Here is an 18,671-nt window from a genome sequence, read left to right on the forward strand (position 1 = left end):
AACAAAACCGATGGCCAATTCAAAATTTTCATAATACTTATTGCAGTATCAAAGGAATTGTTACAGTAGCAAAGGAATTACCCATGCAATCCTAAAATTCAACTTCCTCACACAGGGCCAGATTAATTCATTCTTACTCACTCTACCTACTCAATGTGAGTAAGGCTGGATTAATCTGGCCCAAGATAAACATCTTTTGGGGGTTATAATAGAGGAATGAAATTACACAGTTTGGACAATTTTTTTTAAAAATTGTCAGCTTGGACTAAATCCTACTGATTTCAATAAGTCTTATGGGCTCTCATCATCTTGCAAGTTGGGACTCTATGGGTGCATCCCCACACAGCCCACAGAAGTGAGATCCCAGCAGGGTTTACAGAGTTGGGCTAGCGGGGCTCACTCTAATAATAGCAGTGTAGACAGCGCTTTGACGTTGTGGCTTGGGCTCTGAAGCCTAGAGAGGGGAGTGGGCTTCAGCACTGTCCACACTGCTATTTTTGGAGTGCTAGTGCAAGCCCCACAAACCTGAGTCTATCGAACCAGGCTTCGAGGTTCGCTTCTGCAAGTTGTGTAAATGAGATCCTGTCTTCATTGAAGTTAATGGCAAAACTCGAGAGGCCCTAATAAATTGTTTTGATTACTCCTGTTATCATTTGCTTGAGTTTATTGGGGCTATTCTACTATTACAAATTTTGTGTGTCTCCTATAACTTATTATATCACAAAATAATAGAAGGTGCAATGACACAAAACCATCTTTTCTGATGCATTGTTATGTAGAAGTTAAAAATTGATGTATTGATATGTAGAAGTTCTAGAGCTGTTTAGTATTCGCTGAAATACAAGATTTTCATTTACTTCAATGGACTTTGGATTGGACCCTAGGTTAAAGGAGAAATACAGGATTTAGCTCAGAGAAACGATTATAAAAGCTTTTTTGGGGGAAAATGAGAATACCTGTGTATCTTAAATTGTTTTTCACAGTCTTCATGTTGTTCCATACAGCTGCTCATTGATATGAATTCAAAGTATCCAGACTTCCCCTATATTGCACTTTGCATTAATAGATATCAGTGAGAGAGGACATTAATAGAAATGAAAAACAAACACTACATTTCCTGGGTCCTATTTATCAGAAATATTATTCACACACTTACTCAATAAAAATTAGTCTACAAATGCATTTATTAATAGTGTGTAGTGGGGCGGCTCCCACTCCTACAGAACAGGGGTTAAAAGCAGTTCTGGAGAGGGCTATGGCTGGGAAAAGGAGTGAAAGCAGCCAAGCTAGGCTGATTGGGGAAGCAGCTCAATTAGGGCCCAGCTGGCCCTGATAAGAGGGCTGGGGGCCAGAAGACGGAGGAGTCTTTCTAGCAGTGGAGAGAGAAGGACCTGGCTGCCTGGGAGCTCAGGGTCCCAGGAGTGGAGTAGGGCTGGGGAGCTCCAGCTTGGCAAATCCCCAGCCTGCGGGCCTTGCTAAAGGCCCAAGCATGTACTGGGGTTGCAGAGGTGCAGCCCGGGATAGGCAGAGGCAGCTGGTCTGACCCCCTTGCCAATGATAGGTGGCTTTTACAGACTTCAGTTTGCCTCAGTGAGAGGGGGCTAGATGATGACTGGCAGTAGCCACTGAGGCAAGGTGGGTGTAGATGGTTGGGGGTTCCCCTGGGAGGGGAATCCCAGAGGAAGGGGGTACTGCTTTGGGGAGAGCCCCAAGGTAAAGGGCACCAAGGGCCGGGAGAGATATGGGGCCAGTGGCAAGCGAGCCACCAGCCAGCAGAGGGCTCTCCATACGCTGGAGAGCTAATTCCCGAGACGACCAGCAGGAGGTGCCACGCTGGTGAGTCTTCACTTCACTATAAGTGTAAAGTGCAATAAATGCTGAGCGCGTACATTATGGAATTTGAGCATGTAAGATTGTATCTTTATATTTTGTAGAGCCAGGTAAATACTGATATTATTGTTTTTCCCTCATTCACATTATTAAGACAGTTGACTTTGTTGTGGTCTCTCTTTTTTGTGTTCACTCTCTGAAACTATCTTAACAAATGAGTTTACTGGAAACTGAATTTCAAATGAATATTGAATAACACTTGTGGAAGATCAAATGAGCAATTACAATTATTCACAATAGAAACATGATTCTATGACAATTCTTTCAGGAAGCAGAAATGTACTATGTGACCTATGTGTGTAACAATAAAACAGCTTGAATATTGATTAGTCACTACAAGCTTTCTTTTGTAAAGGATCTGAAGAGCAAGAATTATTCACAAATTATGTTATTCAAAATTATTTAAAAAATAAACTCCTGAAAACCCCAATTTGTTGGTGGACAACCTGTTAACGGATGAATAAGAGAGAATCAGCAGATCAGTTATTCACTACAAATTATTTGCCCAGCTTTAATGCTGTGTAATGGAGCAAACAAATGAATGTATATAGTTATTAAAGTGATATTTTTCTCCTCAAACTAATCTTGAGCATCTGAAAAGTAATTTTGTCTTTGGATTGCTTTCCTAGTTGAGATAAAGCCTCTATCAAATGCCAATTTTCTCCTATTGTTGGCGAGCAAACACTCATTGCAATCTGTGAATGTTCTGCTTCTCTAAATAAGTCTCTAGAAATTGGATGATCCGTCTTAAGGTGCTTTTTACTCTTAAAAGGAAAAACAACCAACTATTTCTTTCATTAAGTTTTAATTGTTTTTCCCAAAGATCTTCTGAAATGATTGATAACATCTTTCATAATTAAGGATGATTGCAAGGGTAAATGTACCCTAGAAAAGAGAAATGGAACTTTTTGATCTCCCTGAATTAACTAAGGCAAAAGATTTCCATACCATAATTCTTTCCCAAAAGTTAGTGCATATATTGATCTGACACTGCTCTAAGAATGACCAGATCCCAGCTGGCTTTATGGGTGGTGATTCAACTAGTTTATCCATAGAGCTTGGATTTTTATGTCCAACTTGAGTATGGTAGGATGGAATGGATCTAGGAAAATATCTTGCTGATACTGCTTTTGTCATTGGCATGGTGGATGCTCCAATAAGAAGGGGGGAAAAATCTGTCTTCTTAATTCTTGAACCTTTTCAGCAAGGTTAGAACTTCTCAAATGTGGTGAAAATACAACTGCTACTCGCGGAGATTGTATAATCCTGAAATACTTTAGTCTCTGAAAATTCAGTGACCAGACTGATTTCCTCTACTACAAATTCCTTCTTTCCTCCTTCATTTCTGCCATCTTCTTAGCTAAACAACTCTACTTCACCAAAATAATTGAATATTATATCCTCAATCTCAGCTGGCTTTTTGATTCACTTCTGAAACTCTTCTCTCCTCTGTTTCTGCTGATTTTTCCCAATTTCTTCTAAGATAATTGACAAAATATAATGTGACCTTCTCCCTCTGCTCAGGTTGTCTCCTTCCCCATCTCTTCCTGCAACTCTATCCTCTTTCTCCCCATCAGAGATGCAGAAATTTCTCATCTATTCTTCTCCTTCAACCCCTCCACTTGCCCTAGTGCTCCATCCTATTTCATGTCTTGATGTCTCTTGTGCCCGCTCTCAACTCCCCTCACCTCTCACTCTCCTCTGGTTCTATCCTTTCACAACACAAACACACTTTAGTCTCTCCCATCCTAACAAGCACACAAACAAAAATGAGAAGAAAACACCACTGTTGACTGCACTCGCATCTCCAACTATTCTCTCCCGACCCCCTTCTCCCTTTCATCTATAAGCTCACTGAACGCACTGTCTACCAGTACTCCACCCTGAATCTTTTTGAGCTGCCAGCCAACTTTGACACCATCAGCCATGCTCTTTGTCTTAAACTTGTCCTTCTAAGGCTTCCTTGATTGATTTTTCCCTCTCCTGGTTCTCCTCCTACCTCTCTAACTGCTTATTGAGCTTGTCTTTCAGAGGATCATCCTCTTTCCCACTCCAACTTTCTGTGGAAAGGACTGTCCTGGGTCTCCTTCGCTTCTCCTTCTATCCACAAACACGAATTCAACTCTCATTTCCATCCTGATGACTCAAAGATCTACCTTTGACTCCAAACCTGGCTTCTTCTGTCCAAACTAAAATCTCTGCCTGTCTCTCTCTGATATATTCTTGTGAATATCTAGCAGTTAGCTTAACATGGCTAAAATAAAGCTCCTAATATTCCCTCCTCAAAAAAAAAAAAGACCTATCCTTGCTTCTCTTTTGATAGCACGCTATTTTGATTGTCACTCAAGCCTGTAACCTGAGCATCATCTCTGAGGACTCTCTAGGTCCTCACATCCAGGCAATAATCTAAATCTTGCTGATTTCTTTCTGCACAACATTGTACATTTTCTGCACAGTGCTAAAACTCTCAACTGAACTCTCATCTCACATCCTGATTTACTACATTTTTTTTCTCGCCTTGACAAATACAATCTTGCCTCATATCCATTCAGAAAGCTGCTGCAAAGATAATTTTCCATTTCCCCCCTTTTCTTTGCATCATTCCACTGGCTCCTTCTTATCTTTCACATAAAACATAAGCTATTGACTTCACTGTCTAGCCCTTTTGGTTTCTCCCATCCTGCTTTTCATGCTTGGGAGCCTCTCCCCTTAAACATCTTGAAAGCTACCTTCTTATCCTCCTCCAAATTCCTCCTTAAAACTCTTTTTCTATGAAGCCTACAGAAAACTTGGCAATGTTTAAGTTGCTAATGTGTTGAGACCATGGCCTATCATGCTGACCAATATTGTCTCAGTTTTCCTTGTTCTCCCCTATCTGACTGTGTCCATCAGTTATTGTTTGTCTCATATATAGATTGTAAGTTCTTTGGGGGCAGGACTCCTCTTTTTTGTTTTGTGCTAGTACGGAACCTAGTACCTTGGGATCATGATCCATGATTAGTGTTCCTAGGGGCTGTGTAATACAAGTAACAATAATCATATTTCATGAAATATGAGAACTGAAACAAAACCTTATCTTTGAGGGAGCCATCCCCTCATGTAGGTAATATACAGAGAAACCTGTCACAGGATAATGTAGAAAGTGACTCAAATGCAAGTGCTACAATGCCATTTCTATTGTATGTTATGAATGGCAGCAACACACAACTATCCAGAGTACATCTGAAAATAGAAAATGGTCATGTGCAAGGTGGAGGAAGAAAAGATAATTACAACATATAGTACCCTTCATAAACTTTTAAAGATTATTCCAAGTGAAGGCTGCCCTAATCAGCATGTACCCTTGAAGTGAAGCCTAACAGAAATAGCAGATGAACCAGACAGGGTAAACAATCAGTGAAAATTCCAACACAGAAAGGAAGTTATGTGGGTTTCATGACATGGTCTTTTCTTTTCTTCAGTTTAGGTTTTGATATACATAATAATGATGATACAGTGACCAAAAGGCAATGTACTTGCCTTGCTGTTGATGTATGGATTTTCTAATTCTTTAATGCAGTCTGTGCATAGATGACTACTTTTTGTCCATGACCATTAGATGGTATTGCAACATGTCTTTATAAACAGTTTTAACAGCACGATGGAGTACAAAGTGTTTTGGGGTTTGGGTTTTATTTTAATTTGAGGTTTTTTTACTTGTATGCTTTTTCTTATGTAGGCATCATATAGCTCAGGAATCATAAAATGAGGTGGTGTTTAATTCCCAAACATTAGGGCTATTTGTTCTTTCTTCACAGATTAAGCACCTGTTCCTGCTCTTGTTGAAGTCAATAGCAAAACTCATTAACTTCAGTGGTTACGGATTAAGCTATAACAAGCCAGTAAGAGAAGAAATGCTAGTGGCCCACTGTCCTTTGTGTAGTGCTCTCTGTTGATCAAAACATTGAACTCTAAACATGAAAACACTATGGCCATCACTGAAATCGATGTATCAGCAAGCAGTAAACATTACAGATATTCCCCTAGGTAAAGTACAACAAATGAACTGTGAAATAGCTGACTATCCATATATTATGGTAGGTGTAAACTATAGGATTTTTGGAAGTGAGATTTTCAAATGCCAAAGGAAACTAAACACCAAAAAAATTGAATAACCTATAAAAATAACATACTATTAAAGAATCACTTTCTATTAGATGCTGTGTAGGCTCACCAGAAAGGCATATCACTCCAGTTAGGGATTTATATATTTGACTTGAGACACGCCATCTGAACATAAATTAGGTACCCTGAATAAGTCAATAAGATGTTGAAAAGTAAGGTTAGGCACCCCCTGAGCCATCCTTTGTTCTGCTCAGCAAGTCTCATTGTCTCAAGTTCAGGGTAGCCAAAAGGGAAATCTGTTTGCAATAGTACAGTAAAAATAGCACGAGTGGCGCTTGCCTCTCAGTTTTATTTTATTATTATTATTTATTTATTCTACGTATTTATTTTCTCTTTACTTAAAATACCATATCATAAGAGATCAAATTGCAATTTTCCTATTAAAATTTGTCAAATATTTTTGTGAGACATCATGCTTAGGGATAAAATGTGAGAATGGTTTCTTAACATTTACAAAATATCTTTTGATGTGTTTGTAAAGATTAGTTTCCTGTTAAATATAGAGCCTATTAAAATAGTGCTGTGTTTTACATAAACCAAATTGTCTTGATTAGTAAGTCAGTGTTTCTTCTTATAGGCTGTGTAGAGTAATTTTGAGAGTGGCCGGTGTATTATTGACAGTCAAGTTACACCACACATTTTATATAGAGAACAAGAGATGTGGGGGTGAGGGAGGGGAAGGAGATAGGGGGAGACAGAGACAAAAAGGAAGATTTTAGGAACATAAGAATTGCCATACTGAATCAGACCTAAAGTTTATCTTGTCCAGTGGCCAGTATGAGATGCTTCAAAGGCATCAGAGCCCTACAGTGGGCAGATGTGTGTTAATCTGGCTCCCCACATTAGGTTCTTGCTGACATTTAATAGTTAGAGATTGGTGTAAACCATGAATTTTTATATCCCTTACAAATTTCTTCTTATAATTCATTATGATAACATTGGATATACTTGTTATGCTTGTAAATGTCCAATCCCTTTTTGAATTTTGCTAGATTTTTGGCCTCAATTACTTCCTGTGGCCATGAGTTCCAGTAGAATTCTACATTGCATTAAAAAAGTATTTCCCTTTATCAGTTTTAAATTTGCAGCCTTTTCATTCATGGAATTTCCCCTTGTCCTTGTGTTATGAGAACAGAAGCTCCTGATCTACCCTCTCTATCATTCATTATCTTATATTTTTTTTATCATATCCCCTCTTATTTATCTCCTTGCTAAGACACAATTTCAGTCTGTTCAGACTTGCTTCATATGAGTCTTTCAATGCCTTTAATCATTTTTGCACCGTGCTCTCTAATTCTGCAATATCCAGTGTGTATATGTCCCCTTTTGCAGGTAGGTCTGCAGCAGGGAGGGCAATTGATTTTTATTTAGAAGTGCAGGGCGAAGAAAATATGCAATAACGGATATAAGATATTGAAAACTCTTAAGTATGGGTTAATGAAACCTATGCGGATGGGTAAATTGCTCCCAATGTACTGAACCAAACCCAATGTCTTTTGTGTGTGTGTCTGTTCGTTTGTATTAGTCACAGCTTTTTGTTCTGGATACCACAGAATAGAAGATAAGACACAATGCGTAAAATTCTAGCTCCTATTGATGTCTATGTCAACACTCCCAAACTTTAACCTATTTCCAGCAGTGAACCTAGTAGCCTTTCCTATATGAGACTTAAGGATATGGGGAAAAGTGGGGTGTCTCCTCACTGTACCAGACATTAAAAGCCTCAAGCTCCTTTCCAGGATCCCTACCCTGATCATGACTCCACTACCAGTTTATCAGGGAAACAGACTTCATATTGAAGGATTGTCTGCACTAGATCCCTCACAAGTTGCAACAACATGAACACATTATGACCTAGCCTACCTACTGGGTTCCTGGGCTACTTGGAGGAAGGTGGTAGTGGAGAAACCCCACTTCACCCAGGCCAATTTGGCAATGAGGGGGAAATTTCTTCCCAGCCCCAAAAGGTGACTACAGTGGTTTCCTCAGCAAGGTCCCAAGCCCCACTCCTACTCTAATCCTAAATGTGGGAGGGAGAACTGTTGCTTGCAGGTGTAGAATGGTACCCTAGGAAGGGAAGAGGGTTTATAAGTCCACCTCTTGGGTGTAAATAACTAGTAGTCTTCCACTGTACACTTCAATCCAGCCAATCAGCTACAGAACGCCTCCTCCCCCCAAGGCCACCAGAAGGCTGAGAACCCATGCGTGGGGAATGGAGAATCCTTAAAAGACCCTAGGGTTTTCTTTTTCCTGCTGGCCCAAATGAATCTCTTACTCTCATCCACACCCCCCACCCCCACCCCTGCGGGGAAGAGGGGGGAAGGCAACATGGCTTATATTTTTCTTTCTACTTAGTGCATAATTCAAAGTGTCTTTACTCAATGTCACTTCTCTTGTTTTTATTTTACAGGAAAATAAGTAGTGGTTAGAATGTATTCACCAGACTTTGGTTAGAAGAAAAACAGGTGCTTTTAATAGCACTTTAGTGAAAACACATCAGCAATAGGGTTTGAGCTTACAGCCTTTTTACTAAAGTCAACTGCTTAATCTACAAAGATAAACAAAATTTTTCCTGAGGGAGGGGAAGGGATGAACAATACATTTCATTTTTTTTCAGTTGTCTAGTGGAGAGAGCCCAGCAATGTCTTGGCTATAATAGAAACTTATTGACAATGGCAAAAAGTTAATTAAATATTTTATATAGTACTTACAGAATGCAGACAAACTGAATTTCCTCATACATGCTAAACTCTTTGCATGCAAAATATCATGAAATTCAGACTTAATTTACTATACATTTTGGCTTATTAAAATAAAGTTTTTCTGTTTTTTTTTTTTTTTTTTTTTTTCTCTTCAAAATGTCACTAGGCTGCAGCACTGCTAGAATACCTTGAATTGAGTTTTGCGTGTAATATTAGTCTTTGCAACCTGAACTGGTTTCATCCAGATGAGGAATGAGAGATGTAAACCTCAGCAATTAATGTTGCTGACACTCGTGATATCACAAGTGTTGTTTTGGGGGGCTCTCTGCAAAAAATAGAGGCAGCTCAGGATTTTTGCAAGGTCTGTCATTTCTTCCTTTAATCACCAGAGGCTGCTCTGCCACTTTTGCAAGGGGCAGACATAGCAGCTGTCTGCAGTACTAGAGCCTCTCTGTGTGGGCAGAGAACCAGATCTGGCAGAGTACAGCAGAATGGTCCTCTATCTAAGATAGCAGCAGTGGCCTCATCCCTTTCCCACTGTGGGGTATATCTACACACTGCAGGTGGCAAAGAGCCTCCCAGCCTATGCAGACAGACTCAGGCTTGAGCTAGTGTACTAAAAATAGCACTGCAATGTTGCAGCTAGGGCGGCACCTTGGGCTCTTCAGTCCACCCAGACTTCCTGGATCTGAGCTTGGGTGGCTAGCCCAAGTCTCTAATATAACTTCAATGTCCGCACTGCTATTATTAGCACATTATTATTATGGCTCCCTCCAGCAATTTAGACATACCATCAGAGCCTAGGGCAAGGCACCTCCCCTGAAGGCTGGAGACCAAGGTCAGCGTCTGGAGAGGAATGGGGGACTGCCAGGGTTGGAGGACTCCGGGCAGTAAGAACAAGAGCTGGGTAGCAGGCATACAGGGCAGCTTGGGCCTGCATTTGTGTGCACATTTTACATGCAATGAAGGTTGCATTTTGAATTGTGATTGACACACCATGCTGCTTCTGCGAGAGAGGAGGAAGGAGGTGGCTGGGGCAGTTCAAAAGCCAGAAGAGTGAGACCCCAAAACCATGACTTCTGCATGTTTTGTTTTTTAACAATGATTAGTAGGTCAATCTACTGATGTTCTGAGGTCTGACCATGACTTTTAACTCTTGGGTTGTCAGTAGTACAGTCATCGCCTTCCCACCAGTGTTTATCTTGAGCAGCTGCACCAAGGTAAAACTACCTGTGCCTTGTCTTCACCTAGGATTGTACAACGAGATAGCAATCTCTGTAGAAGAATCACATTTTCTTTCCTAAGTGAACATAACCTCAAAGATTTGCAATAGGTTACATATATACCCTCTGCTCCTCCAAAAAAGTATCACAACTGACACACAAGGGTAGAAAGCTTTTACATTACTCCTTCGTCTCAGGTCCATTAACCTACCTACTCACCAACAACTACAAAATAAATGTTTGTATTTAGGTTGGAGTAATTTTCGTGTCTGTGAATATCTGGTTTAATACTATCACCTTCTAGAGTGACTACTTCATTATCTTGCACGTGTGAATCAGAAATGATGCAGTTCAGTTCTTTTCCCCCATAAGTGGCACCACATTTTTCATACTTGGAGGCTCTTCATTAAGGGAGCCATATATGTCCTACACTTAAATGTTGTGAATTAAAATTGTGCAGAGACTTATCTAAGCTTTACACAGAGACCTGGGAGACAGGTTTGGACTTTGGGGGGAGCATGGGCTGTTATAGCAGGGATAAAGGAGAGATAAGACAGAACGGGCAGAGGAAAGGGGAATTAAATCAGTATTTTAGATGTCCATATACTATGTGAGAAGTATGGGGAATAAGCAGGAAGAACTCAAAATGCTAGTAAATAAACACAACTGTGACATAGTTGGCATCACAGAGCCTTGGTGGGATAATATGAATGACTGGAACATTGGTATAGAAGGGTGCAGCTTGCTCAGGAAGGACAGGCAGGGAGAAAAGGGAGGAGGTGTTTCCTTATATATTAAAAATGTATACACTTGGACTGAGGCTGAGATGGAAATAGGAGACAGACTTGTTGAAAGTCTCTGGGTAAGGAAAACTGGGGTAAAAAAACAAGGGTGATGTCATGGTAGGGGTCTACTACAGACCACCTAACTAAGAAGAAGAGGTGAATGAAGCTTTTTTTAAAATAACTAACAAAATCATTCAAAACACAGGACTTGGTGGTGATGGGGGACTTCAACTAATCAGACAACTGTGGTGAAAATAACACAGCAGGGCACAGATTGCCCAACACATTCTTGGAATGTATTAGAGACTTTGGTTTTTTTCCCCCAGAAAGTGGAGAAAGCTACTAGGGGAGAGGCTGTTCTAGATTTGATTTTGACAAATAGGGAGGAACTGGTTGAGAATTTGAAAGTGGAAGGTAGCTTGGGTGAAAGTGATCATGAAATGGTAGAGTTCATGATTCAAAGGAATGGTGGTAGGAAGGAGAACAGCAAAATAAAGACAGTGGATTTCAAGAAGGCAGACTTTAGGAAACTCAGGGAGTTGGTAGGTAAGATCCCATGGGAAGCCAATCTAAGGGGAAAAATAATTGAAGACAGTTGGCAGTTTTTCAAAGAGACATTATTAATGGCACAAGAACAAACTATCTCACTGTGTAGGAAAGATAGGATGTATGGCAAGAGACCACCTTTGCTTAACCAGGAGATCTTCAATGATCTAAAAATCAAAAGAGTCCTACAAAAAGTGGAAGCTAAGTCAAATTACAAAGGATGAATATAAACAAATAACACAAGTATGTAGGGACAAAATTAGAAAGGCCAAGGCACAAAACGAGATCAAACTAGTTAGAGACATAAAGGGTAACAAGAAAACATTCTACAAATACATTAGAAGCAAGAGGAAGACCAAGGACAAGGTAGGCCCATTATTTAATGAGGGAGGTGGGGAAACAATAACCGAAAATGTGGAAATGGCAGAAGTTCTTAAAGATTTATTTGTTTCGGTTTTCACCAAGAAGGTTGGTTGTGGTTAGACATCTAACTTAGTGAATGCCAGTGAAAATGAAGCAGGATCAGAGGCTAAAATAGGGAATGAACAAGTTAAAAATTACTTGGACAAATTAGATGTCTTCAAGTCACCGGGGTCTGATGAAATGCATCCTAGAATACCCAAGGAGCTGACTGAAGAGATATCTGAGCCATTAGCGATTATCTCTGAAAAGTCATGGAAGAGGGGAGCGATTCCAAAAGACTAGAAAAGGGCAAGTATAGCGCCAATCTATAAAAAGGGAAATAAGGACAACCTGGGGAATTATAGACCAGTCAGCTGAACTTCTGTACCCAGAAAGATAATGGAGCAAATAATTAAGCAATCAATTTGCAAACATCTTGAAGATAATAAGGTGATAAGTAACAGTCAGCATGGATTTGTCAAGAACAAATCGTGTCACACTAATATGATAGGGTAACAAGCCTTGTAGATTGGGTGGGGGGAGGGGAAGTGGTAGACATGGTATATCTGACTTTAGTAAAGCTTTTGATACTGTCTTGCATGACCTTCTCAGAAACAAACAAGGGAAATGCAAGCTAAAAGGACCTACTATAAGGTGGGTGCAAAACTAGTTGGAAAGCCGTTCCCAGAGAGTAGTTATCAGTAGTTCAGTCTTGCTGGAAGGGCATAATGAGTAGGGTCCCGCAGGAATCAGTTCTGGGTCCGGTTCTGTTCAATATCTTCATCAATGATTCAGATAATGGCATAGAGAATACACTTATAATGTTTGTGGACGATACCAAGCTGGGAGGGGTTACCAGTGTGTTGCCAGCACAGAGTGCCCGAGGCAAAGCAACAGCGGGTCCGTTGCCCGGTGTGCTTCGCGTCAATAAACACACCAGGTGGAGAAGCAAGCAAAGTTTATTTGAGATCTCAAAGCGGTGCAAGGAGACTGGCACGTCTCAAATCAAGCACACTAACAGGAACAGTTTTTCTTCTTTTATACATTTTGCAGTTAAGCCTCACCCCCCCCCCTTTCCCCTCTAGCCCGCCCTTTCTCCCCCCCATTCCTCCCTCTACCCCTCCCGTCCCTGGTAATAGTTAAGTCATTCTTGGCAGCTATAAGCCTAGCTTGTTAGTAACTTCTTTAAACCGTTATCTTGTCCTTTTTCCCTTCAGCCAGAAACATGCAGGCCTCATTATTACTGCTTGAGCAGGGGGTTGCACACAGATAACTGGTTGCTTACATATTCCAATTGCACCTGGCTTTTGAGGTTGATTAGAGTTTAAACATGGAAGGATAGAGTTTGGTTCACTTAGGCCTAGTGCAGGAAGGCTTCATTGACACTTTGTGGCCTTCCACCCTCCCGAGTTACCTAGGGTGATGCCTAGTGACATCAACAACTCCCTCCTTTGAGAATACTCAACAAGCTTTTGGCTGAGTTTTCTCATATTCTGTGGACAAGATATGATTAAGTGCTATGAAGCTGGGGTTTTCAATGAGAGGGTATGCCGGGATTTTTGAGGAACGGGGGGGCACAAAGCTTACGGAGGAGCATCTTAAAACAAGCAATTAGGAGGAGGGTGACAGGCACAATACCACACCGGTGAGGAGGAGACGCACAAGGCCACCGCCCAGTCCTCCTAGGTTGGGCAACCAACTTCAAAGGGAATCGAAAACTGTGGGTTTCCTTTCCTGGGCCTTCCACTGCTTGAAAGCCTGTTTGGCCGACAGGACGTGCTTGTTAATGTCCTGTGAGTTTTCCGGGACCTAAGTACAACATTCATTCCCAATAAAGGCACATACCCCGCCCTGGGAGGCTAAAACATAATTTAAGGCCTGTCTGTTTTTCAGGGACAGCAACCGGAGCTGGTATAGCTCTGAGTTAAGGCTCTTCTCTATGGCCAAGGTTTCATTGGCGAATGTGGTGAGAAACACAGAGAGCCTGCGATAAAATTGGGTTAGTCGTCCCACCCCATGGGATGGGAGGAGGATTATACCCAACCTGTCTCCTTCCTTAATGGGCTCTGAGGTGGCATACAAAGATTTACGCTGCCTGGGGCAGCCAGGGGTTGTCCCTTAATGCATACTGGGATTTAATGGTACAGTTTTGTCACAAGGGGGTACCCGAGGTATTTCTTCCCCTACTGAACCATCCCCAACAGATATCTGACCAATTTTGGGGGACCACTCTCCAGGGTAACCCTGCTGCGTGGTGCGGGATTTGGGAGCATACCCAGCAGTTAGAGAGGTTAAACTCTTGGGCAAAGCAAACCTTCAAGGACTCATATGTGTTTGTTTCCAAGTTAGTAGGGATCCCTTTCCAACCCACATGTGCCTAGGGGGAAACGGGAGGTAACGAAAGGAGTGTCCCTATGGCAAAGAGTACCACTGTGGCAGACCCTGGACCTGAACTCATGCTGGGCAGGTGACCCTAGGGCCTAACAATTACAATTCCCCAAATACCCACAAAATATCAATTACCAATAGTAGGCAGATTAAAAACAAAAGGACCAGGCCACCAGGTTAGGCCGGCCCTGTGAGAGTAAACACAACCAACGCTTAGAGTTTTCGTGGGGAGTGCGCTGCGACTGTCCAAAGAGACCACAGGGCATTCCCAGCAGGCCTTATTGTCTTTTGAATAACAGTTTAAGTCTCAGGTCGTCGCTGGTAGTCTTTTTCCGTGGGCTGGACGGTCCACCGTTCAGGAGCGGGCACTGCCTTCAGACGGGAGTGATTGAATCCAGTTCTTGTGTCCCTTGACCTTTGCTGCTGTGTGGGAGACCAGCAGGACGGTGTGGGGTCCCTTCCACTTCTCTTGGAGAGGCTTGTCCTTCCAGGTCCGAACGAGAACGGAATTGCCTGGCTGCAAGGAATGGACAGGGGCATCCAGAGGGAGAGGCTGCAAATCTCTGGTATACCTGTGGAGAGAACAGAGAACAGCAGACAGACAGCACATGTACTGAGATAAAAAGCCACACCCCATTTCCCACTCCCCTGCCAGAACCGGTGTACCGTTCATAGGCCATGCCCTTCCAAACATAATCTCGAAGGGACTGAGCCCTAACCTGCACTTTGGGAGAGAGCGCATGTGGAGCAAAACAAGGGGTAAGGCATCAGGCCATCCGCTGAATCGATCCACCAAGATGAAAAGGTATTTGAATCCTTGGGTCAGGGGGAACTGAGTAAAGTCTATTTGCCAAACCAGCCCCAGGCCTGGGGTAGGTTCCAGAGTGGCTGGTGGCACTGACACTCCAGCTCGAGGGTTGTTCTTTTGGCAGACTAGACATTCAGCCTGTACCTGGGAGGCCAGGGGTCTAAGAGCCTCCCTGCCAGCGTATAATTCTTTGTTTCTTCACCAGGGTCAGTTCTTAATGTCTTTTGTAGTCAGGAATTCCTGGACTTTGTGGTTTCAATGAAGCAAGTGTTCCTTCTTCTCTTTTCCTGAAACAGTGTGGTTCAGCATCATACAGAGGAGAGGTTACTAGCACATCACCCTGTCTTTAAATAGGCTTATCATCAGTTGGAGAGTCCTCCTGAGGTGGAGGGGTCTTTTTACAGTGAGAAGCCTGGGTTCAGGTGGGCAGTTCTTGGTACTTCACAGCAGTGTTGGTGGTTAACAGGACTTGGAAAGGGCCTTTCCAGTGTGGAACCAAAGCAGTTTTTCGTTGATGGACTTTACGTAGACTCAGTCTCCTTGTTTCAATGAATGGCAGGGCTGCTAGGGTCTTTGGGTAGCACTTCTTTTATCTGTGAGAAAAGAAACCTAACACATTTCATTAATGCCTGACAGTGTTTTGCAGATCTCATAGTTGCTTGGGCACATTCAGGCCCCCCCTTTTCTTGGCTGTCGGCCAAGTCTTAGCTCTGGGCAGTGTCCTTGGATGGGCCAGCATCTTATCTTTGGACTGAGCTTGCTAGCTATATTTTTTTCCCTCAGTTAACTCGTTCTGTTTCCTTCTCTCCTTCTTGGCTTCTTTTAACTTAGAAAGGAAACTTCCACTCTTCACTCATACACCTTTTCCCAACAATGAACACATACACGTTGCCATTATCCAGCAAAATAACTTCTATACAGAGCTTTGGAGCAACAAACCAGGACGAGCACACCCACTTCTGAGGAGTCCAACAAAGTTCAGGAGGCTCACAGTGGCTTTAAGGCAAGGGGTGAGACCCACAGCAGCAATTAACAAGTCATCCACATATTGCAGGAGGAGGACCCTGTCCTCATTGTCCTGCTCCTCCAAGTCTCTGGCCAGGGCCTGGCCGAAAAGGGTGGGGGAATTTTTAAATCCCTGGGCCAACACTGTCCAGCAAAGCTGCTTTTTAACCCTCCTTTTGTCTTCCCACTTGCTCCACTCTGGGGCTTGCATGTCTGAGGGCTCAATTGCAAGGGTCATTATCCAGGCATTCTCTGGGGGTAAGGTGAGGTTTATTTCATCTTGGGTGAAATGCAGGGTGGCTCCTAAGCAACAAAGCAGGTCCCGTCCCAGTAGAGGTGTTGGACAATCGGGGAGGAAAACCAGTTTGTGAGATAGAGTTCTGTTTCCCAAAGCACATTCCGCTGGGGCATATACTGGGCACTTGGTTCCTTTCCCTGTGGCACCCACCACAGTGAGGGACTCTGACACAGGCAGCTGCAGAGGTTGGTTTACGGCTGTTCGTGCAGCTCCAGAGTCTATTAAAAAGTCTATGTCCGAATCTCCCACCCTCATGTTTACTCGGGGTTCCAGGGGCAGGATAGTCCGTCTCCCCTGACACTCCTATTCTTGATCCTCCGCTGCCATCATAGGGGTACCTTCCCTTTCGGGGCACTCATTTTTCCAATGTCCCTCCTTCCGGCATCTGGCACACTGGTTGCGACCCAGACACCTTTCCTGTGAGCCAGGGCGCCCACGTCCTCTCATTCCCTGGCCCCTTCCACCTTCCTGGAATTTTCCCCTGCCACCGGCCTGTACTGCTGCGACCATCATTTTCGCTTGCCTCTTTTCCTTTTCTTTAGACACAACCTGATTACGCTCCACCTCAGACAGCAGGGTCCGCATAAGGACATTACAATCATCCCAGTCAGGGTTACAGCTAGCCAGGCACCCTTCAAAGACCGAGATAAACTTGCTTGGGTTTGTAGAGAATTCCCCTGCCTGTGCCTTAAAGGCTGCTAGGTCCACCGGGTTAAAAGGCACATGGGTGTAAACCTGCATAGTAGTGGCCTGATTCCTACCTGAGCCATGTCTGGACACCACGGTCTCAGTGATCAACGGATAAAATTCCACCGAGGGGGCAATCTCTGGGACCTGAGACACCTTGTCTTTATATGGTGGGGGTGTGATAGCCGAAGGGGACACCGGACCTGCCATTACAGCTGTGGGGGGGTTCTGGGGACTAACAGTAGCTACTACCAAACCTGTTGGAGTCAAATCACACTTTTGCAAAATATCTAACCTATCTCTTAGCAACATAAACAACTGTACATACATATGTTCATTCCATTTACCCGTTTGCTGACAAAACAGAAGTAATTGAAGGATCATGTTATAATTAAGTGATCCTTCCGGTGGCCACCTTTCCTGGTCCTCTAGCTGATATTGAGGCCAGTCTACTGTACAGAACCTTTTCAGTTTACTTTTAACCAACGGATCCGATCCAAACACTTTCCAGTTCACCAGAATGCATTCCAAGAGTGTACACCTTGCCCTGCCTGCCATACTCTGTCCCTGCCCCATAGGGAGACACTGGGCGTCCCCAGGTCATAACAGGTAGACACTGGGCGTCCCCAGGTCAAGACAGATAAAGTCCCCACTGGACTGTTCCTACCTTATCCAAGGGTCCGGTTCTGCACCGTCGCCCTATCCATGGGACCGGTTCCCCACCGTCGCCCGCAGCTGCTTCTCCACTACTCAAGCGCGTTGCACCGTTGTGCCCTCCGGGGTCGACCAAACCACGTCTCCGCCGAGGCCCCCGGTAAAGTCACCGGTGCGCGCTGGGCGTCGGTCGTTGCCGCAATCTGTCGACCTCCGAGAGGGGTCCGGGCAAGGCTAAATTTTAGCCTCGAGCCCCACGTTGGGCGCCAAAACTGTTGCCAGCACAGAGTGCCCGAGGCAAAGCAACAGCGGGTCCGTTGCCCGGTGTGCTTCGCGTCAATAAACACACCAGGTGGAGAAGCAAGCAAAGTTTATTTGAGATCTCAAAGCGGTGCAAGGAGACTGGCACGTCTCAAATCAAGCACACTAACAGGAACAGTTTTTCTTCTTTTATACATTTTGCAGTTAAGCCTCACCCCCCCCCCTTTCCCCTCTAGCCCGCCCTTTCTCCCCCCCATTCCTCCCTCTACCCCTCCCGTCCCTGGTAATAGTTAAGTCATTCTTGGCAGCTATAAGCCTAGCTTGTTAGTAACTTCTTTAAACCGTTATCTTGTCCTTTTTCCCTTCAGCCAGAAACATGCAGGCCTCATTATTACTGCTTGAGCAGGGGGTTGCACACAGATAACTGGTTGCTTACATATTCCAATTGCACCTGGCTTTTGAGGTTGATTAGAGTTTAAACATGGAAGGATAGAGTTTGGTTCACTTAGGCCTAGTGCAGGAAGGCTTCATTGACACTTTGTGGCCTTCCACCCTCCCGAGTTACCTAGGGTGATGCCTAGTGACATCAACAAGTGCTTTGGAGGATAGGATTAAAATTCAAAATGATCTGGACAACCTGGAGAAATGGTTTGAAATAAATATGGGTGTCATAGTGGACCACAAGCTAAATATGAATCAACAATGTAACACTTGCAAAAAAAAAAAGCATACATCATTCTGGGATGTATTAGCAGGAGTGTTGTAAGCAAGACATGAGAAGTAATTCTTCCGCTCTGCTCCATGCTGATTAGGCCTCAACTGGAGTATTGTGTCCAGTTCTGGGTGCCACATTTCAGG

The 18,671-nt window shown here is 43.3% G+C and overlaps 1 protein-coding gene and 1 long non-coding RNA gene across 3 annotated transcripts in view; one reads left to right on the forward strand and one right to left on the reverse strand.

Annotated features, from left to right (window-relative positions):
* The window catches only part of TCERG1L (transcription elongation regulator 1 like), a 242,362-nt gene that overhangs the window by 46,890 nt on the left and 176,801 nt on the right, over positions 1-18,671 (forward strand). The window lies entirely within an intron of this gene.
* Positions 12,655-18,023, reverse strand: LOC135972778 (uncharacterized). Its single transcript, XR_010589290.1, has 2 exons — positions 17,566-18,023; positions 12,655-14,672 (listed from the first exon to the last, which is right to left on the reverse strand). It is a non-coding gene; the product is annotated as an uncharacterized LOC135972778 (long non-coding RNA).

This window comes from Chrysemys picta, chromosome 7 (genome assembly GCF_011386835.1).
Source record: "Chrysemys picta bellii isolate R12L10 chromosome 7, ASM1138683v2, whole genome shotgun sequence".
Classification (NCBI taxonomy): domain Eukaryota; kingdom Metazoa; phylum Chordata; order Testudines; family Emydidae; genus Chrysemys; species Chrysemys picta.